This window comes from Pongo pygmaeus, chromosome 4 (genome assembly GCF_028885625.2).
Source record: "Pongo pygmaeus isolate AG05252 chromosome 4, NHGRI_mPonPyg2-v2.0_pri, whole genome shotgun sequence".
NCBI lineage: Eukaryota > Metazoa > Chordata > Mammalia > Primates > Hominidae > Pongo > Pongo pygmaeus.
The window spans coordinates 23,096,064-23,120,283 of record NC_072377.2 but is presented as its reverse complement, the minus strand read 5'-3'; the positions used below and the strand labels follow the sequence as shown (position 1 = coordinate 23,120,283).

Sequence of the window (24,220 nt, the reverse complement as noted above, 5' to 3'; positions counted from 1 at the left end):
CGGGAGTGCAATGATGCGATCTCAGCTCACTGCAACCTCTACCTCCCGGGTTCAAACGATTCTCCTACCTCAGCCTCCCAAATACCTGGGATTAGAGGCACCCACCGCCATGCCCAGCTAATTTTTTGTATTATTAGCAGAGACGGGGTTTTACCATGTTGGCCAGGCTGGTCTTGAACTCCTGACATCAGGTGATCCGCCCACCTCGGCCTCCCAAAGTGCTGGGATTACAGGCTTGAGCCACCGCGCCCAGCCAAGAGTATTTGTCTTCTAACTAAGCCTCAGTTACATCCCCTATAAAATGGCAATTTTTTTTTTTTTACATTACTGTTGGGGCTTTTGAATAAGATAATATTCATAACAAGCATATGTATGGACTTTGAAAATTAGTGTATTCCGTATAAGGCTGAGTCAAATGTACATTTCTAGTCAAGTCACCAATAAAATAGGTTACAAGAACACCAGTAAAATAGGTCGATCTCTACCCATTTGCAACTTTGTTGAGTCCGAAGGTCATTGTTTTGTGACAAAGCTTTCCTTTTCAAATGTTACACTTATTTTTATTCTGAATGGAGATGCATTTATGATTGGGATAAAGTTTTTCATTATAAGAATAGTTAATTTGTATATACCATTGGTTGGGCATGTAGTTGGTGGTAAAATATGTAGTTGCTGTATACTTCTGAGAGCCGAAGACTTTTTCTTTGGTTTCCAGAGATTATAGTGTTCACTATTTTGTATTCACCATTTGCCTTAACAAAGCAATGTATATTATAGGATTCAACAGTTACTTGTTGGATGGATTTTTAAAACGTCAGTCAATTCGTGAGGGGAAAATGGTGTTTTTTAGTAATCAAAATATTTTGCGTCATTGAAATCAATAACTCTATTCTGCTATATCATATGACAGTAAAGAAATATAAAAGACAAACATTAGAGGTTAATGAGGACAAAACAGAGTTTAGCTGCCATAACCCAGATCCTGACTCCACTGTAGCGTGTGACCATCAAATGTTATTCTTATTTGTAAACTAGATAAAATAATAGTAGCACCTTCACATGTGGTATAAAACTATAAGTAAAATATTTAATAGGATGCCTGATGCCTAGTCAGTGCTCAGTAAACTAATCTATTTATTATTAGTCATGGATATCATAGTATTTTACTATTACTGCTACTAGATAACTAGCCCAATCTCTATTTTCTGCTATGCACTGGGGCAGAAGGTTCTATTCAATAGTTCATGAATCATCAGCTCATCCCAGTCTATCTGGATATCACTCCTTAATCTGAATCTGAATGCCAAAATACTCAACATCACAGTTCTGTGAACCTATTTTGTCTTTCCTTCTGTCCCTTTTTTTTTAAATTAATTAATTAATTTATTTATTTTTCCTTTGAGACAGAGTCTTATCAGGCTCCCAGGCTAGAATGCAACAGTGCAGTCTTGGCTCACTGCAACCTCCCACTCCCTCGTTCAAGCGATTCTTGTGCCTCATCCTCCCAAATAGCTGGGATTACAGGCACACACCACCACGCCCAGCTAGTTTTTGTATTTTTGGTAGAGATGGAGTTTTGCCATGTTGACCAGGCTGGTCACGAACTGCTGGCCTCAAGTGACCCGCCCGCTTAAGCCTCCCAAAGTGCTGGGATTACAAGCATGAGCCACCACACCTGGCCCTGGCCCCTGTTCTTGACATAAATATTATCCTATGCTATCAGATGACAGCTTACATTTTCATAAACCCTCTGATTTCGGTTGCAGCTGGAGGGTTAGATTCACATGGCAGTGATTCACTATTTTGCTGATGGTGAATTTCTCAAGTGAGCATGGCTTGTCTTTGCCTTCTGCCCTCAGACTCTTTCTACACGAAAGAGGGAGATGATAGGAGTCGGTGTGCCTACATATGTATATATATTTCAAAAGAGGGCACAGTTGCATCCCTGAGGGGAGCCTTAGGCTGATAAGGGAAGGAGTTTTCTGTTTTTTTTTTTTTGCTTGGGAAATTCTGAGGGATATTCTATATACCTCTCCAGAAATCCGAGTGTAATCAAGCCATGTTACCCACAGTGGCCACCTCAATGAAGCCCCTTTACACTGGCTACCTCAATGAAGCCCCTTCACACTGGCTCTGGAGATAATCTGACATATAAACTATATGCGCATGGGCCTTTCATTCATCCTCTGCTTCGATGGGAATACAAGCAAGATCAACAATGTTCAGGATCTAAAAACACTGAACACTGAATATATCTTTTCTCTACAATATATATTTGTAATTACATATATGTCAATGATTCTGATGCAATTTCTTGCTTTTATTTTTTTCTCTTTGAAATCACTTCAATTGAATGTGCACAACATATGAAATGGCAAAACACATATAAAGAAAATATGATCTTCTCCCTAGACATGCAGACCACCCGGTAGGCAACTTCATCTCTTTGTTGTTTTGGGGTCAGAAGAGAATGTGGTAGATTGTATTACTCTTCAAAATTATCATCACTGGCCTCTGTGTGGTTCTCTCTAGAAAGGTTATGTATCTCTGTCATATTGACCTCTGGCTTAGCAATGTGTCTGTGATTTTCTTTAGTCAAGGATATACACACAGAAGTGGGATTAGTCACTTCAGAGCAAAAGTTACTGTTTTTGTTGTCTGAATGAGAATTCCCTTGTTTTTATATCTTCTTTCCCTCCCATTTGAGGATACGGGAAATGCCCCATCAGTCTGGTTGGGTCTGGCAGTAAAAAAGCTGTGAAACAAATCTTCACAATTGTTTGTATATAGTTGTATAAAATTGTGTATGGTTAAACCAATAATAAAATGTAGAGGAGACAGAGATACCCATTAAGAGACTATTACAAATGTCTTGGAAGTAAAACCTCAATCAATGCAATCCAACAGCTATGACAATGATAATGGTGGATAAAGAAAATGCTAAAATGATGCTTTTAACTAGTATTTAGGAAGTAAAACTGATGGAACTTGACTCACTGGATGTAAGTATAAGGGTAACGATACTTGAATAGTGTCTCATATTACATCATGTTTTAATTTTTCACAGCCTTGTGATGAATTTTCTTTTGTTTATTGCCCTTTGATCTCTCCCTCACCAACAGAGTAATCTTATAGCATAATTTTGATGATGTCATTCCTTTTCTAAACACTCTTTATGGCTTCCATTGCTAATAAATTAAGTTTGATGTCCTTAGCCTTCATTATTTGTCCTAATGTTTTAATATTCATTTTTATCTTTCCAGTCTTTATTTTCTTAAACAAATTCTATTGATTTATTTTATTTTCCCAAAAGTAATTTTTTAGTTTCCAGGCAAATGCCTTGTCCCACTCATTACATTTGCTTTAATGCTTGTTTTTCTACCTCTGCTTACATTAATTGTAGCTTGTTTTAGTCAGGAGAGATTAGATATTACTAGTATAGAAACAAAAAATCCCCGAATCTCAGTGGTATAGAAATAAAAGCTATTTTATCCTTCCATGCTGCATGTCCATCTGGGGACAAATAAGACTCCAATGTTCTCTTCTTTCAACAACCTATGCTGATAGAAGTGTGCACAAATTTATATTTGTTCTTCAATATTCTGTTTGGAAATGGCAATATTCTTTCCACTCATATTTCATACTAAGTCAGATGCCAAGACTGGGGAGAAGTGCATCCCTCCTACAGGGAGAGCAGCAAAAATCTGCAAAACACACACACCAATGTAATTTACTACATGGTCATTTTCAATCTCTTCCAAATCTCACTGATTTCATTAATTTGATCTTCTCCACTCCACCTTCAGATGCTCTTTTTTCTTCAACTTTTGCCATTTGTACTAATAACATTGCACATCTTATAATGCCCTAGGAGGGGTCAAAACATTTATTTTTTAAATGACAGATGATAAACATTTCAGGCTTCACATTGTAAGTCTCTTTGGCTACTACTCAACTCTGCCATTGTAATGCGAAAGCGGTCATGGACAATACATAAAGAAATCGGCGCCACTGGGTTTCAATAAGCCTTTATTTACAAAAGCAGGTGGCTGGTCTTCTGTTGTAATTTGTAGACCCCTTAGCTAGAGCAATGACTGTCCAACCTGAATGTGCATTGGAAGCATCTGGAGGGATATGAAAACATAGATTGCAGTGTCCCACTCTCTTAAAGTTTCTGATTTGATAGGCTGGGGAAGGGCTTGAGAACTTGTCTTTTCAATAAGTTCCAGGTGATGTTTTTGCTACTGGTCTGGGGACCACACATTGAGAACTCTCAACCTGTAGTACAAAGACAATGTTCTGTAGTCAATGACCTGTTATTTGTGATCAAAAAAGGAATTTAAATAAATGAAAAATATACTATACAATTGAGGGAAAAGCAATGTTTATGATTCATTTTTTCATCAGCATATTCTTTTCTTCACAAAATCCAGGTGACCAAACTTAGCCAGAGACTGCCCTGAATGAAATTTTTATTGGCTACATAAATGAGTTACAATAAAGTTAGCATTCACCTTGTTATAGTGACACAGCATACAGTGTGTAAATATTACATTTTTGCATGCCTCCCTTCACGTGATAGACAGGTCACGAAATTGTTTTGTTTGTAAAGTCTTCCCAAGCCATTTCAATTTGTCACGATACACAAAGCTTGGCTACACCAACTACATCAACCCATTTGTATTCAGTGAAACAAAAAGATTTCAGACAGTCACAATAATTTTATTCTTTTTCAACACTAGCATTGAAAAGACATTATTATTTGTGCAGTTTGAGCTACCAATCCTCCTGTAGGTAGACATATTTTTAAAACTGTATTGAGACTGTACTCGAGATTTTTTATAGAACAAAATTAAATGATTATCTGAAATATTGTGGCATTCTTGATGTCTGAATAATAAAATGACTTAGATTCTTAGAAAATACACGATTCTTGGTGAATATATTTAAGCAAATGTTTATTCAATAGTTAGCACTTTAATAGTGAAACACAAAGAGAGATAATCATGGTTAAAGAATGCAAAGTTGTTTTGTGGCTTTTAGAGGAATAGGTTTTCAGCAATAACACTTTTCATTGTAATATTTTATTGCCATTATAATATTCTATAAAGTTTTAGGTAATTATTAATAAATTCTCTCATAAAGAGAAATTAACATTAATTTTTAAAATCTTACAATATTTAAACATGACAAAATTAAAACAGACCAGACTAATGTATATAGTCTTAGCAATCTTGAGTTCTTCATAGAATCTGAACCAAGTTAAATCAGCCTAGAAACAAGTAAGTGAATTAGGAGAAATTGCTTGAGCTTGGTTATTATCACCAATAAGCATCTGATTCTCGTTTAGACAATTAAACAATGAGACAGCTTCCAGGTAAACGTAATTAATCGTCTTGATTCACAAAAAAGACTCAAGCGACTTAGTGGAGGAAAGACTAATAGAACCCAAGACTTCTTCCTCCCAGTTGACAGTTCTCTGATATGCAATAGGTCTCAAGCACTTAAAAAGCAAAGCTTCGGGTGCTAACCCAGGTGCTATCACTTTCTCAGCGCCTAATCTTCACCCGCTGCTAGGCTCGTTTAATGAGTCTTCTGAGAGCTAAGGAGTCCTCGGATTCATTCAAAGCATTCTACAATGAACGCTAGGGGGGAAAAAGAACAAACAAAATACATTTCAAATATAGGATTCAATTACTTTTCACAACTCAATGATGTGTCGAAGGCACGCTGTGTTTTGTTTTGAGGGCGGGGAGATGACAGGAGGGAATCCTGGGCCCCCATTGGCTCGTCGCTCGCCGCTGCAGTTGAGCTCCAGCCGCTCCGAGAGCATTATTGATCTGAAGGGTAAATGTGGAGGGAGCCACAGAGAGGGGTCCAGGCGTTTCTGAGAAGAGAGGCAGCCTCTTCCAGGAAGAAAGTGGTGTCTACTGGCTGCCCAGCCTGGGGAACCTTCTTTGAATGAAAAGGGACAAAATGCAAAGCGGTGTGTTGGCACAGTGATTTGGAAAGGGGAAACAGAAGAGAAGGGTCTCACCTTCCGCGCAAGGCTGAGCTGTTGGCACCCTGCTGCGGCCGTCGGTGCTGCTGCTCCTGCAGCTGCCTTTTCTGCCATCAGGTAAGGCTTCCGTTTTTGATTGGGATTGCATCGCGTGTGTGTGATCGCTTCAGGGTGCATGCACAGAAATTCATACATGATTAATAAAGTGATGCCTAGCGTAGTGAGAAGCTGAACGAAGCTGCACACAGATCTGGCAGCTGAATTAGGAGCTTGTGCGTGGTTTTGCTTTGGGAAACTTCGGTAAGTTCTAAACAAGTCTCTGGTCCTCAGAGCGTGAGAGGTTACATGAAAAGAGGAAGGAAAGAAATGTTTTAACCGCAAATGCGTTTTAGCATGGCTGAATTTTCAGATGAAAATAAGTAGGTGTGCTAGATGTCCAACTAATTATTTTATAAATGGCTTTACAGATATCTGATTTTTACAACAAAATAATGAATGCTTTATTTTCAAAGAGCTTCCAGAGATGCCGACCCCCCTCACTCATTTCTCCACTGACGCTGAAATTTATGAACTTCATTCTTCATTTAAAAAATACCACTGTAAAACCATTTAAATGTTTTAACGTCCTGCCTCTCATGGTACAGCCATTTGAGTTTCCTACCAAAAAACTAATCTGGGACAAATCAAAGAGATAGATTACCAGATCTGCTGTGGGTTATATAATATGCATTTCCAAATTATTTTAAGGTTATTGATCATTTGGTGATACATTTAACAAGAAGGAAATGTGTGTGATATAGGACATAATGGCAAATCATTTTTCAAAAAAGACCTTCAGCATTTTATACATATTTTCTTATGTTTTTAACATCATTATTTGTTTTTTGCTACATCGGGACCACAGTGTATTTAGAACATCTGTACTTCAGAGTACTTGATATCTCTTATAGTCACATTTCTCTGTACTCTCTGGAGAGGGAACTGACATACTTTTGGCTGCTTCTGCGACCATTTCATGATTCTCAATTTCTCATCGAGTATTTTGAAGCCCATTCACAAACTGCTCAGCTAGAAAATTACCTTACATACTGAGGGGGGAAAATTTTAAATAGAGTAGATTCTGAAAATGTGTTTACAGTTTTAAATTACACTATACCTGACCAAAACAGGAAAAATGCAACCATGCCAAGCAGGTGTTAGTTTGCTTGATCTTCACTGTATACCTGAGCAGTTGTAAGGTTATAAAATAATATCCAGACATACAGCTGTCAAGAAATACTGAACCTCATCATTCAGTGGCAGCACTTCATCATCCTAGACAATTTAAAATATCATCTTATATATTTTTATCATTATGTCTAGAGGAGAATTCAACCGAATAAGTTTTTACTATAAATATTTCCATGATTCTAGCAGAATGTCTGTTCAGAATTGAAAGGCAGATGGTTACTTTTCCCAAACCATGAACAGGTGATTGACAAATTGTTTTGAAGTGGTTGAGTGGATAGACACATGCAAAACAGGGGCTTCTCTTTAACTAATTTAACTGATACATCAAGTTATTCAGCAACAATATTTAGAAACTGTCTCTCCACCTTCTATGAAAACTGCTGAAGTAAAAAGAGGTTTCCTATTAACTTGAAAATCAAATTCTAGAACATAACATATTTTTCTCTTAATAATTCTTACTTCAGAGACCAATTTCCAAGATTAACCCTGGCATTGTTAATCCCTTTCCCCATTAAAAAAATGTTTTTGATTTTGTGTGTTGTTCAGTTAAACTCTGCTTGCTGTGTTCTTAACTTCTACTGCGGTGTGCCATTTCCAAGCAGTAGGGGGAAGTTTTTAAGCCACGAATGCTTTTTTATTTTCTACTCAAACTCACTCCTCTCACTGATCTGCTTAGTGATGTGATCATTTTAGATAATTCCTACAAAAAAGAGAAAGCTGCATTACTGTCAGGGGGGAGGGGGAGGGAGTGTGAGTCATTTCTTCCACACATGCAATGTTATGTATTAAGTTCTTACTACAGCACAAACAGTGTTTAGTTTATGGGGAAGAAAATTTCTCTTAATGCCTCACGTGACCTACCTACACCTCATATGACTCTATCCTTTGAGGATGGAGCATAAAACTGATCTCCTTAAATTGAGCATCTTTTGAACCTGATGTTTTGGCAGAGCCTATTTCATGTAACAGTCTGGGATACAGGTTGAAATCAATCCTTTATCATTATGACATTAATAAGGATATATGTCACTATTGCCTCTTAAAATGCACTGTGATGAACATCAGATCAGTCTTGCTATGACAGGAGGATTCACAGAGTGATGGCTCTCTTTAAAAGTGAGCCATGTTTTCATGTAAAAATATAAAATCTAAGGGCTTGAGTAATAAAATGACCTACTAGCAGACTCTGTTGTAAATTTCTTCCTACTTCCAAAGGAAAGAGTGATTACAGATGTCTCATTTAAAGTAAGATATTATCCTGTTCATCTTCTAGCAAATTATTGCTGTTTTAAAAGTAATTATGTCATAAATTATCATGTGATCATTGCAGCATCAATAGAGAACATTTTGCTTATAATCTAGTACCAATTGATATTCCTATTTATGTTAAATTATAGGTGGAAAATATTTATCTTTCCTGTTTAACAAATATTGCATTTTATTTTTATGAATAGGGTTAAATAGTACCCAAAAATAAATTTAATTGTTAAATAAATGAAAATATATTATTTTTACTGGGAGCTTTTTATTTTGCTAATACATAATAACCAAACAATTTGAACTCAGAGCTTTTAAAAGCATTTTAACTTTCAGCTTTAAGACAGTTGCAGCTTTTTCCTGACTTACTATGCTAGGAGGGTAATATATCATAACCAAACTTTAAAAGGAAAATGTGTGTGTGTGAATGTGTACTAGGCTGCCTGTATCGAATATGAATAGTAGTTACTCAAAGTTGTTTTTAAGCATCTCATCATAAGATGATTAATAAAATGCAGTAAATAACATTTTTACAACATACTAAGTGAGAGTTATGACTGTTCTAAAATTAAATAACAGATGAACTCTACATAATGTTATTCTACCTTTTGTGAGATTATAGATAAATGCTTTAAGAGTTCAATTATTCATTTACTCAATTATTAATTATCACTTCATTTAGTAAGCACCTGTTAAATTATTGAAAACAAGGCGTATGTTTACCAGTCTTATAAATTTAGCTGTATTCAGATTTGTGTCTATCATGTTATAGCTGATGGTATTAAGGGATAAATTAAATCTTCATTATGCTTCAGGTATTTTTTTACAGTGGTTTTCTTTCATAACCTTGCTCCGTGAATATTTAATCCATTGCTCTACAAATGGATTTATATTACCTTGAATGTAAGATATGTGTTTCTTGAACAATGTAAAATTCTTCTTAAAATATATACAACTCATGCATATATTTCTGAAGGTTCTAGTGAGAGACAATGAGACTCCAATCTGTACACTGATACCCATTAGGGAAATATAGGACTTACGTATTATTCCTTAAATCTATGTGTTCAAATGGATATATGTTACTCTTGCCTCTTAAAATGTATTAAATTTTTACTATGTGTTCAAATGGCTTGAATGATGCATGCTTGTTTCCAAGTTCAAATATATAGTCAAACATTAGGACATAGGTAGTGTATTTAGACTTACTGGCAAAGCACGATGCTAAATACAAGTAAGGTTGCATACACCTTTAGTGCACCGTAAAATCAATAGGTTCTATAATTCCAATTTCCTGGAAAATTATTATAACATACAAAAAAATTCCCCCATGTACAAAGATGAGAGTCCTGATGCACCATCTATATGATGATGTGGAAAGTTCAAAACTTGAGTCAGACAATTGTTTGAAACCATAGTTTGAGGATTATTACATTAGCAATTTGGGAAAAGTTATTTAACTTTTTGAACTTTGAGTTATTCTGTTAATTTAATTTGATATTACCCCACAGATAACACTCATCATGGTCAGGTCTTTCTCCTTTTAACCTTCCTCATTTCTAAGCTAGATTTGTAGAGGATAACTACAGCCAGAGTTGGCACACGGGGTTGGAAGAAAATATGTAGTGTCCGGGATTTGTTATGTGCTGAACTTCGTCAAGTTGGGGTAAAAGGGGTTCTCAAGTGACTTGTCTAAAAAAAACCATTTTTTTGATGAAATATGAGTCCTCCCTCCAAAGAAGCACAATATATCCTAAATGTGATATGATATGATGCGAAAAAAAATCCACACTTATGTACAGCATAAAAAAAGTACAACACAGAAAATGAAGATTTCCAAAACTGTGAAGAAAGATTATCTACAAAATATAACAATTAGACTGAACCAGTATTGTCAGTGACAACAACGAGAGCCAAGAAATGTGTACTCATAATTCCATTATAACTCACATAAAATAATTGCCAAGCTAGAGTTATAGACTGAAGAAATTCTCTTTCAAAAGTAGAGACATTTTCAAACAAACAAAATCACCAGCATCCCTCCCTGATAAACTATCTAACCAACGTGCTTCAAGAAGTAAAATGATCCCAGACAGAAGATCTGAGGTGTAAGAAGGACTGGGAAGCAAAGTGGTGACCATGGGGGTGTGGCTAACAAACTTGGATCATGTACGAACAATAATATTACAAATTTATGGAGTTACATAATTGAACTAAAATACTGGACAAGAATAACAAAATTGGGGGATAAAGTCTTGCAAGATGGTTACATTATCTGAAAGAAAGAATAGGCTATTAATCTAGCACCACATTAGGTAAGTTAAAATGTAGAGGAATCACTAAAAAGCAGCGATAGTATCAGTAATTGATTGATTAAGTAGATAAAACAATCGCTTGAAGGTTAAAAAAGAATGCTTTCAATGGACAGACATGGATATTCCTGGAATTTGAAAAATTAGTAAGTTTACATTGTGATGAAACTTTTGCCATCATATTTCAAAAGGTTGACAAGTCCAGTAAAGAGACAACAGGAGGTAACCAGAGAGTAAGTACAGAATGAAGAGAAATTTGTAGTATTTTGTTTTATAGAGACTTGAGCACATGAATAGATAAAATATAAATCATTAAAAAGAGGCTGATTACCGGGCATGGTGGCACACACCTGTAATCCCAGCTACTCAGGAGGCTGAGGCAGGAGAATCACTTGAACCCAGGAGGCAGAGGTTGCAGTGAGCTGAGATCGCACCCTTGCACCCAGCCTGGGTGACAGAGCAAGACTCTGTTTCAAAAAAAGAGAATAAAAGAAAGAGGCCGATCATACAGTAAAAGGGAATTACATGATGGATTAAATTTTTAGTGAACATGAAAATTTATAATATCTGGAGGATAGATGAGAGATACAATTAGAAAATGTCATTAATTTTAATAATGCCAGTGATATACTATTTTTAAAAAATCATATAATTTTATCTGGCACTTCAATGTTTATTCAAAAAAGGATTATTTGGGAATAATCAACCAAAATGTGATGCTAATTAAACGATCAAAAATAATACTTTTAGATGTAATGGAAAGAGCTTCAAATGCTCAGTAAATGTTGAAAACTAGAGGAAATTAACATTAATAGTTTCCATTCTACCAGTGAAAATATATTTTGGGGTGCTATCATCAGCACTAAATGAAATGATGTATTTAAGACTATTTCTGAGTAAAGAATGTAGGAATGATTGAAGTAACAGCATATAACAATATACCCAAATGAAGTGTCTTCCTGCAACTTTCTGAGTCAATATTTCCATGAGGGGTTGCCATTATTCTAAGGGATGTGATTGCAGGCAGGTTTTAAAGCAAGATTTTACTGAAACTCTACTCTTTCCTAATTACTAGGAAATGATAGCGACTGAAAAGTGCAAAACAAGCTCCTGGCAAGGCTTTAAGTTATATGTCTACTTAGATAAGAATAGAAAACCTCAAATAAATTTCTAAAGTAAGAGTGTCTTATAGTGAGAAATCTAGTTATGTTAATAACTATCCAGTGTTTGTGCTTTAACACCTACTAGAAGAAGGTCACCAATATAAGATCCTACAAGAAGGAAGCCCAGTATAAGAACTGTTGTTGAGAATGGAATTGGAATGAATTGTAGTCGTGTCAATAACCTAACACATAGGGCAAATTCCTATTTATATTAAACATTAACAATAAACATTTTAACAATAGTATCAAAAAGATTGTCTTTCATATACTCAAATCTCAACATTTTACATTTTGTTGACAATTTTTATATGCCACAATTATATAACACCAGTGATGAGGGAAAGAGGTATAAATGAAAATATATGGCATGTGATCTGCCCTGGCCCAGAGGTTTACACACACCTCCAGATAGGGATATTGTCAAGCAGGTGTTACTTTTTAAAAACAAAAATGAAAGTCATACTTATTTAAAACACACAAAACATCACAAAAGCACAGACCTATCTCATAGAGTTTTGGCTGGATTGTAAAATGTAGAATCTTTGGGAAGTAAATTTGATAGTATCCATCAAAATTCAAAATCCAGCAATTCTAATGTTTAGATGATTTTTTCACATTAAATCTTTCATGTGCTTTTTTTTTTATTAGTTTCTGGTTTTATTCTTTCATCACTGAGTGCTTCTTCTTATTCTCTTTTTCTGAGTTCTCTGTGTCTTTTGACCTGTAAATACATCTATCAGAGCATCCCAGGACACCATCATAGGCCCACTCATCTCTCTATCTAGAGAATCACTGAAGGGGTAATTGCATCCAGTAGCACGGGTTTAAATGCCATCTGGATGCCTTTTCCAAATCTATGCCTTTACTTTTAATCCCTCTGCTGACTTCAATTCAGAATGCCTGCTCAATATTTCTATCTAGGAATCTAACAGTCACTTGAAACCCAACTTGTTGAAAACCAAACTTTTCATTTCTGCCCCTCTTTACCTCAACCTAAATATACCCATTTTCCTGATCTTCTTTATCTTGGTAAATAACATAATTAACCATCCAATTTCTTAAGACCTAAGGGTCACTTCTGAGACCTTGCTCCTCTCCCCTTCCACCCACATGTGGTACAATATCAATTCTACTGCTTCCTGACTTCCTTCTCTAAAGATGTCTTCAACCCAGTAACTTCAAAAACTCACAGTAACTTCAATCCAGTAACTTCACTTCCTACACCACAGTCACCTTCGCTCCAGACACTATTGTCTCACATCTAGACTGTACACTAGTCTTTAAACAGATATTTCTGCTTCTACTTTTATGCTCTCCCTTCTCCCCGACCCCAACTCATTACACAGTAGCAAATGTACACTCTCTGATATAGTATCAAAGTACTTCCCATGGCATAAAACCAATATCTTGTCAAGCCCCTCCATTTCCTTTCTCATTACATCAAGTTCAACACTGCCACAAGGCCTTGGTACTCACCCAGCATCCCCCTTTATTTCATGTAAATCTTGGTTTTATTGTCATTACATCAGAGTGGTGTCCTCTAACAATTGTCTGAAAGTAGCACTTTCTTCTGCAGAAGAATCATCTCTGCCCTTATCCAACTTCATTTTATAAAATAGGACCTACTTCGTATTATATGATGTTGCATTACACTGTTTGTTTTTCAAAGTAAAATGCAAGCCCCATGAGGAAAGCCCTATAATAGTGCCTGGCACATAGCAGCCCTCAATCCATTTTGTTTGGTGAATGAATAAATGAAGGAATGGATAAGAGTGCATAAATTCACCTAAACGTATGCATATTAAAGGAGTTTGAGCAATTTACATCATAATATGTTAAAAGTGGATATCTTGAGGGAGGGGTGTGAGACATACTCGTGAATTGTAGGACTTTCTACTGTAATTTATTCATGCATCTACCTTGGCCTATAAATGTACTAATCATTAGCTGGTGATGTTATTAGTGTTAGGATTTGGTACAGAAACTGTGTTCTCCTGTTAAAATGATTAGGGGAATAAAATAAACACAATGTGAGTGTCATTCTAAAAAAAATAAGTTTTTGCAACTTAAGGCAAAATAATATGGATGAGTATTGGTTATCTTTTCAACTCATGATTTAATAATATCTCACTATGTATAATGTGCTCAATTTCCCGTGTTGTCTACAATTAAAATAAAACACCCGGAGCATACTGAAAAGGGGGAAGAAGGCCTTTCAAGTTTGCCTTAATTGGCTCTAAGATTCAGTTTTGTTATCTGAAGAGAACAGAGGAGAATCAGTATTAACACCTGGACTCAACTCTATGCACTGTCTGGAGCTCCTAAAGTAGCAATTAAATGACTTAATCTTAAAGCCCTCTGAGGTTTAATTCAGTAGCTCTCTTCAGAAGGGCATTGCTAATTCTTCCTGAATTGCTGCTGCTTCTAACTGCACTGCCTTAATTTGAACAATATTTGAAATTCCATTCTCTCTAATGGATTTAATTGCATTATGAAAGTCAGCTTAGAGTGGAAACTTATGTCCTCTTGCGGAGTATCTCTCTACAGAGTCTTTTCTTTTTCTTTGAACTTGACACATATGCACATTTATGCAGAATAACGTCACAAATGCAGTGTTCCCTGTTTAAATCAAGTATCAAAGAATATTCTTTAAAATATTTATATATACACCAAAAGATGTTAGCCATCCAGTGTGCCTACAATTTTGTACATGTTCAGATTGTCTGATCTAATAGACTCTAAGTCCTTGGAATATTAACAGATCTTTGAGTTTTTAAGCAGGCAATGACCTATTCATTTAGAGGGCTGCTTCAATAAAGTGAAGGCTCACTTAGGTTAATGATGGATCATGAAGCTGTTTGATTTGGAGTGTGCTAAGTTGCCCATTATCTCTAACATTCATGTGGGTCATGTATTCACATCCAAATAATGAGTCAAAGCCCTGCCCTTGTTCCTGTAGATTTCCAAGTTATTACAGGAAACCTTAACGTGTAACTCCATGATGCTTTGTGTATGATAACTGCAGATAAATTATTTTTTACCGAGTATGAAATTTCAGTCAATTTTCTTTTGAGAATAACAGCTGCTTATTCACAGTTCATCTGGACATCTTCCGGAACAGAACGACAGGCATTTTCTCTTTTTTTTCTTGATGAAGGATGGAAAAACCAAGGGCAGGTTGTATACAAATAAGCATCCTTAAAATTATACTCCCATTTCTCAGTTACCCCCATTTTCTCATGCATTAATACAAAAACATGCACACATACACAGCCCTACACAGTGACACAAGGCTGGAGGACATTGAATGTGCTCATAACTTTTTTAAAAAGTCATATTTCTTATAAATGTCTTATCAAACAGCCAAAAAACCTGCTTTACAGTGCCAACATGATAATTGCTTTCTTTAGATGTCTGTTTTCTTTTTAATTCTGTAGTCGCTCTAGAAGCATGTGTCTGTGGTAAGGAGTCATGAAAATAAAGAAAATGCACTGAAATATATTTTAAATATCTTTCAAAACATTTTTGCAGTGCCTTCACATTTCATGTTTATTACCCATGTGTAGGCATACACACACACACACACACACACACACACCCCACAAATGTTAAGAACAACTTCTTCAGTGAGATCTCTAAAGCTAGCTAAATGTTTCTGATAGAAGGTAATAAACTCTTTTGGCATTGATCCTTCCTAAAAATGAAATACTTTCACACAATAGAAGAAGCTATGAAATATGAATGACAGGAGGAAAACAACTTCATTTTTTCTGGCTCTATGATTTACAGTGTAGAGATGACAACCATGGGGGAGGTAAAGAATAGTGAATTCTTCTGTGTTTGATGCTAATTTCACAGAACTACAAAGAAAAAGAACCTTGTGCCATATTCTGGAACTCTTAGTGAATTTATTTAAAGATGGTCCATTAGTTCATGTCACCATGGAGAACTGATAAGTTATGAGTGTTTTCACAGATAGAATTGGGGAAGACTTCCCCAGTATTGTGGATTCAGAGAGCTACCCTGAAAAATTATTATATTTTGCTTCCCAGTCACAAAGCTATGATTAATAACTTTAACACAACACCAAGATATATTCATTAATGGTTATTTAACATTTTTGTAAATGCATTTACTCTTCTATTCTTTAATGCCAAGAAACGTTTCAAACTCTATGAAAATAAGATAATTTCAATTTGAAAAAGTAAAGCCAAATTCACTTTACAAAAACAAACCAAAAAAATGCACCTGCCTTTTCTCTGGTAGAAACTGAGAAAAGTAAACACAGTTACAATATGTATAAAGGCATTATCTTACTTTTCCTTTGGCTTATTGCTTGTTGTTTAAAATAGATTTAGAAAACTGCATTAGGGAGTATTACCATGATAGAATTAAGTTTGATTGTTTTTTGATGACTAATTGCAAAAATATTAAAACCTCTCATAGTCTGTATTTCCCAACCTTTCTTTGTTTCTGGAAATACTTTCATTATTAACTGATCTCATATTGAAAAATCCAAGTAGTTTAACATTTTAAATTTTACTATGGGATTTCATCTTTCATTCTAGAGTGAACACATAACTTGTAACTTACCACATTAATGATGCCTTGTCTTTATCCTGACTAACCATGTACTGTTGGCCTACAACACCAATAAATCTTTGGTTATTACCCCATTCCACATTATTTACTCTATTAAGCTCTGGTCCTTGACTATTTTTTTGTCTCTGTAACTCTCTTGCAAAAAATTCTCTTGCACAACACTCTAATGGGCCATGTCTTTCATGGGCAGCCGTGTATTGGATCGTAAATCCCTCCTCTCGGGCTCTACAACCTACTGTCATTCATGTTTACAGGGTCTAAGAACTTTGATTTTTTCCTTATGTTGCATACAGTTTTTTCTTAGCTGTCTATGCACATATAATTTTAGCCATCTTCCATTTAAAATACTTTTTAGATTGCATATTTAACATTATACATTTCAGGTAACATGTTTGCATTTTAAAAGAAGTCATGTGGAAGAAAAGTTTAGTCCCAGTCATAACTAACAGAATTTGATTTGGGGTTCCATGACAGTACTAGTTCCATGGATGCTATTATGAGGATTGGTTTTCATTTAAAAAAAGTTTTCAAATATAACCTGTTTGAGGTTTTCACCTGTTCTGTTGTCATCTCAAGTATTTTTTGCCACCTACATGATTATTGTTATTTTAAGTATATTTTCATATTTTATTATGTATGTGATGCATGCGGAACCATGTGGTTATAGCTGAATGTGTTGAACACTTCATCTCCCTTTCTTTTCACCTGCCATCTCACTTCCAAGAGATAATTGCTCAAACCAGCAGCTTCCTAAGTATTCTTCCAAAAATTTCCTGCCAACAAACAAAAATGCATAACTATAGACTACTCTTTGTATACAATTTACATAATGTTTATTTGACTCAGTTAATTATTCCCTCCTCCTCAACACAGTTCTTAAAGTTGGATTTTCAGATGCCCACATGACTTTGGTTTTACCTTTTGCCTCACAAGCTATTCCTTCTCAGTTCCAGTTGCTAGTTTCTTCTGTTCTCCCCTCAGTGTTGGAGCAGCATTAGTTTTCTCCTGTCTATCTACACCCACGCCCTTAGTGATCTCATCCAACTTCATAGTTTTAAACACCATATGCTGAAAACTCCCAAATATATATTTCCCAGCTCAGCTCTCCCAAAATCTAATCTTCTATACTCAACTGCTGTTTTGGCATATCTACTTGGATATCTAACAGACATTCCAAATTCACATGTCCAAAATGAATTATAGGTCTTCACTCACAAATATATTATATGCTCAGATTTCACGATGTCTGTCAACATCAACTCCATCCTTCCAATTACTCAAGGTGAAATCTCTCAATCAAGCCCTTTTATGTACTCTATTTCACTCACATTGCATATCTAATTTGCCAGGAGATCCTGTTGTCTCTACATCCAAAGTATGTGTAGGATCCTGCGAATTTTCATCTGTTGCTCTCTTGTCACCATGACTCCAGTAGTAGTAATTGCGTCTCCAAATTACTGCTTCTAGTTCTCCAAAGATTAGCCTCAAGAGAAAATGCTATCCTTTTAAAATATGGCAGATCATGTCACCTGTCTGGTAAAAATCAACTGGTAGTTCCCAATTTACCTTACAGGAAGTACCAAGGGTCTGTGTAGTCTGTGCTGCCTCATTTTATTTCTGATCTGTTCTCCCCACATCCTTCTCCTTGTTCTTTTGCAGCTCTGTCCAACTCTTCTTGCTTTTCCTGGAACTTAGGAGGTTTACTCCAACCTTTGCTAGCCGTTCCCTCTGACTGGGATGCTGATTACCAGGCACCTACTTGGCTAGTTACCTTCAAGCCTCTGTTTAAAATCCCCTTCTCTATGAGGGCTATCCTCTCTATTTAATATGCAAATTGTATAAAACTGTATAAAACAATTTCCTTATCCTGGTCCACATTTTTATTTTCTTATATTACATTTATTATTTACTTCCACCTCTCCTTTCTGGAATGTAAACACTTGGAGAACGGAGATCTTTATGTCTTCTGTGCTCATATATTTCAAGAGATGAGAACAGTGTCTAACAGACTAACATATAGTAAGCGTTTGCTATATATCTGTAAACAGATTATATTATGTATAATATATATTATAATATAGCATATTATATATAGCATTTATATAAATATATTATATAATATATATAAATCACTGTATTATGCCAGAGTTATTTATGTGATTTTAGTGTGATATAAGCATACCAGAGCATTTATTAGTGTGAGTATGCATGCATTCGTTTCACGCCTGTAATCCCAGCACTTTGGGAGGCCAAGGCGGCTAGATTACAAGGTCAGGAGATCGAGACCATCCTGGCCAACACAGTGAAACCCTGTCTCTACTAAAAATATTTAAAAAATTAGCCAGGTATGGTGGCTCGCACCTGTAGTCCCAGCTACTCCAGAGGCTGAGGCAGAAGAATCACTTGAACCCGGGAGGCAGAGGTTGCAGTGAGCCAAGATCGTGCCACTGCACTCCAGCCTGGGTGATAAAGTGAGACTGTCTCTCAAAAAAACAAACAAACAAACAAGCAAAAACAAAAAAGAAAAAGATTTTAAAAAGTCATCTTATACACTTGTTTATAACAAGAAAAATGTGGTTGAATTTTAAAACTGCAAAATGAAACATCTGCAGCATCTGCAGTACTTAGTTTGTTCTGGTTTGTGTGTGACTGTAATTTTGTCGTTTCAATTGCACTTGACAAATTAAAATCAGAGTTTTAACTTATTGTTTATAAAGACTCCTCAGTGGTGGTAGAGGATAAATTAGAGGTAAAATTACCTCTGCCTGCCATTCTTTTTGCATCTAATATTTAGCTACTTTACCATTTATGCTTTTAAATGTTCAGCCATTTACAAACTACAATGAAATTGTGGTTGTGCATATATACAAGCACGTGTACAAACATGTGTCTACTTATGTGTTTCTGGGTTTGTAGTTAAGTTGACTTAAAGCAAATTAGAGTTTATAAACTGTGAAGGGTATACGTAATTTCAAGTGTTGGCTGGGCATGATGGCTGACGCCTGTAATCCCAGCACTTTGGGAGGCCAAGGCGGGAGGAACACATGTGTCAGGAGTTCAAGACCAGCCTGGCCAACATGGCGAAACCCTGTCTCTACTAAAAATATAAAAAATTAGCCAGACGTGATGGTGGGTGCCTGTATTCCCAGCTACTCAGGAGGCTGTGGCAGAAGAATTGCTTGAACCCAGGAGGCAGAGGTTGCAGTGAGCCGAGATAGCACCATTGCACTCCAGCCAGCCTGGGCAACAAGAGCGAAACTTCATCTCAAAAAAAAAAAAGACAAGTAATTTTGACTGTAAACTAGCATAGGGACACACATGCATACACATGCACAGAGATAAACATTTAAATGATGTTTATGAAGTATAAGAATTATATCCATTTAAATAAATTGTAAATATTTTCATCTATTTTATTGTTGAATGATATTTAACTCCGTTTGTTGTAGCATGATATTTAACCCCTTAATTTTTCTAACTCTTGTGCTACAAAAAAATCTATGATACATCAAGAAAGCAATAGAAAGAATAAAGAAACTTCCAAATATATTGAGTAGACATAATCGTGTTAACAAAAACACCGACACTACCAACAACAAAAACTTTAGTGACAAATTTGTCTAAAAGGCTAATCTATAAATTTTAAGGCTGGGCACAGTGGCTCATGCCTATCATACCAGCACTTTGGGAGGCCGAGGTGGGTGGATTGCTTAAGCCAAGAGTTCAAGACCAGCCTGGGTAACATGATGAAATCCCATCTCTATTAAAATACAAAAATTAGCCTGGCATTGTGGCATGTGCCTGCAGTCCTAGCTACTCAGGAGGCTGAGGTGGGAGAGAGGATCCCTTGAGCCCAGGAGGCAGAGGTTATAGTGAGCCAAGATCATGCCACTGCACTCAACCTGGCAACAGAGTGAGACCTCATCTCAAAATACACACACACACCCCCTACCCCCCCCCCACACACACTCTCACACATCCATTTTAAGAAATGTATATTACCTTTAGGTAAATCCCCCTTTGCCTGCCTTTAATGGAGGTGTTGTTATTGTTCTTTCAATATTAATAAAATTAACCAGTGAATCAGTTTTATTAGTTATGCTACGGTCATGGAAATAGAGCCCATTCTAAATTTTATGAAAACAAGAGATTCAATTTTAGAATGACTTACACAAACGAGTCGTAAGCTGAGGAAGTGAGAGTCTGGAAGGTGGAGGCTGAGGATCAGAGAGAACAAGCTACTCTCTTTGCTGCCTGAAGCACCGGTGCAGGTGAACCCGTCAAAGTTGGCAAGAAAATCTGCGAATCCAAGCACATTCAGCCACTGGGGTGGTGGGACCATGATAGAGTGCTCATGAAGAGGTCTACAAGAAGCTGTTGCCCCCTTTGAACAACTGCTTCTACAGGTCTACAGCCAAGGAAATAGAGATGAGTGCTTAAGGCTGCTGTTTGTCAGCATGGCCATCATCAGGGTTAAGAGCTGAACGAACAACATGGCAGAGCAAGGACAAGCTGGGTCCACTTGTCCCCCTCTGGATCTTGCCATCAAATATCTCCCTACGGTGACCTTGGAGAATAATGGTTGCTTTTCCACTTCTGCCTTCAAATTGTGCTGAAATTGCATTTCTGGTCAATTTTCAATCAGCAACCATCGGGTAGAGGAATCTGTGAAGTATGCTACCCGTTTCACCAAGTTGATATATAGGACAGAGCAGTAAGTCTATTCCTTTTCACATTGGCTTCCAAACACACTTCTTTCAACTGTTTAACTTCCACGTCAAAGAAATAGAAAAATTAGGCTTCTACCTACCATGATCATATTATCACTCAACAGCTAAGTGTAGTTTCCATGTAAATTCTATTTAATGTTTATTATCTAATTATATTTAATCAGCCTGTTTTAATTTCATGGTCTAGTATAACTCAAGCCATAATATAAAGCAACATGTCGTAAAATGTTCAACACTTCAATTCATCCAGAATGTACATTGAAAGGTATGATGTGATCCTTTACTCTCTTCATAATAACATATTATTACATGACTAAAATGTCAACAACCTATTGGCGTTTTCACATGTGTTTCTGTGTAATACAAATTGTTTATCTGACATATGGCAATAGTCTGAAGGACCTAATATTTTTTTAATTATACGATTTTTTCTTTATGTATTTAGGATTATTTTATTTTATTTTTATTTTTATTTTTGAGACAGCATCTTGCCCTGTTGCCCAGGCTGAAGTGTACTGGCAAGATCATGGCTCACTGTAGCCTCAACCTGCTGGGCTCAAGCAATCCTCCTGCCTCAGCCTTCAGAGGAGCTGGGACCACACCCAGCTAATTTTTTTTAAATTTTTGTTTGTAAAAACAGGGTCTACTGTGTTGCCCAGGCTGGTCTCGAACTCCTGAGCTCAAGCGATCCTCCTGCCTCAGCCTCCCAAAGTGCTGGGATTATAGGCATAAGCCACCATACCTGCCTATTTGGAATTATTTTATAGTGAATTTGATGTCCCAAGATCATATTATTTTTTGTGTCTTTCTTTCACTTATATATTAGGCCACTAAATCAATATTTACTGTCACACTCTGTTCTAAGCATTATGTGTATAGTATTGAAAAGAACAAAGTTCATGTCTACATAAGACTTTATATGATATTCTTCTTTAGCTCCAATTCATATATCTGATTAAATAATAGTTCCATTGGCACTAAAGAAGTTCAGATAAGAAATTTAGGAAAATGAATGAAAGCAGGAGTTCTGGATTGGTCACAGTCTTGAATTTCCCAGGGACATGGTGGGAATAGTTACAGTATTCATTGTAGGGATCACTTTATTTACATGGTTACCCTTAGTTTTCAGAATTTGCCGTAATGGAATTGCGGCAATTTTATAACAGGAAACTTACAACTTTGTTTAATTTTTTTTTGAATAAACACCTGAATTCAAAACACCCCATCACAATTGTTAGTTTACACAGCTTTCTTCCACTGAGTGGAAAAGAGGCATTTGAATAAAATTTTGTCCATGTTATGTAGAAAGATTGGAGGTTAAAACATAAAAAGCCCCTTAAAAAGCACCAGGACTGGCCAGGCACGGTGGCTCACGCCTGTAATCCTAGCACTTTGGAAGGCCGAGGTAGGTGGATCAGGAGGTCAGGAGTTCGAGACCAGCCTGGCCAACATAGTGAAACCCTGTCTCTACAAAAAATACAAAAAAAATTTAGCCGAGCATGGTGGTGCATGACTGTAGTCCCAGCTACTCTGGAGGCTGAGGCAGGAGTATCACTTGAACCTAGGAGGAAGAGGTTGTGGTGAGCTGAGATCGCATCACTGCACTTCAGCCTCTACAACAGAGCGAGACTCTGTCTCAAAAAGAAAAAAAAAAGAAAAGAAAGAAAGAAAAGCCCCAGGATTTTCTGTGCCTAGTGTCGCATAATTATTTCTTTTTAGAGTAGGCATTGATTCCTGGTCTAAATCCTCTTGCACTATTTGAAATTTTATATCCCACAGATCACCCTTCATGTAACTGGTTGTGAAGGAAAGAATTAATACCATACTCTTCCTATGCAGACATTGCTACAGTTGAACAATAATAGCTCAGCCTCTCTCTCTCTGGGAACAAAGGAAGATTGTAGTTTCCAACATCACTGAAGTTAGCTGGCCTCTAACTTAGTTTACTAGGTGAAAATGACACAATAGGACAATCACTTCCCTGAAGGAGAAGTTAATTGCTGGCTCTTTATTGTCCAGTCCTCCTCCCAGGGCCATGCCAAGTGTGGAAACAGGAGATGATTTTGGAACTGATGCGCCATCACATTGAGGACAGCTTTCTGGAGATTTGCCCAGATTCACAGTTGACTTTGGATGAGTGAGAAATAAATAAATATAGAATACAAGAAGGTGAGATTAATCGTTTGTTAGTGGAGGATTCTAATGCTGAGTGAAAATACAATTCCCTTGTCAGAAATAGCTTACTGGTAAAACAATACCATAGAAAAATTCTAAGATTCACAGAGAGATAATCATGACTAATGAATAATCACTAAATAAACCCATCTTCTTATTAGTAAGATTATTCTCCTTGATCTAGCCCCCATTCAAAGAATAAAAATGAATATTTACTTCTATTTTTTACTCCTAAAAGTGGAAGATTGTTCAAAAAATAATTAACTGCCCAAGAAAATGGTAATGGAGGACGCATTTGAAATAGCAATATAACAATGCTGCTTCCCATCTGCAATATTTCCTTTAGGATATCCTAGTTTTCCATATTTTACAAATCTTTCAATAATGTGACTGTTTTTCATTTCCAGAATATTTTTGCAAATCGAGAACAAGAGGATAGAATAGGCCAAAGCTGGTTGTAAAAAAGCAGAAATGTTATATGTGAATAGAGTGTAGACATTAATATAAAAATAATCATGATATGACAAATAGGTTCATATCCAGTATTCCAAAAGAGTTGTATGTTTTAACAAAAGGCTGACAAATTCTTGCAGGAGACATCTTCGAAATCCTTCTCATTGCAGTATTTTGCTAAATAGAAGTGCAAATTTATTACAAGATTAGGCGGCTTTTTATTTTATGAGAACATTTTATGCGTTTTTATTTGCTAAAATGCTAAGCTTATATTCCATAGTGGCTTACTTTTATTTA

General features: G+C 36.2%; 1 protein-coding gene across 2 annotated transcripts in view; it reads left to right on the top strand.

Annotated features, from left to right (window-relative positions):
* Nucleotides 1–5,831: 5,831 nt before the first annotated feature.
* The window catches only part of CDH12 (cadherin 12), a 1,137,841-nt gene continuing 1,119,452 nt past the window's right edge, over nucleotides 5,832–24,220 (top strand). Inside the window, exon 1 of one of the 2 annotated variants that reach the window (XM_054489194.1) lies at nucleotides 5,832–6,118. The gene's annotated coding sequence lies outside the window, so the exon portion shown is untranslated. The remainder of the gene's footprint in view (nucleotides 6,119–24,220) is intronic. The other variant, XM_063664679.1, reaches the window with a different exon arrangement.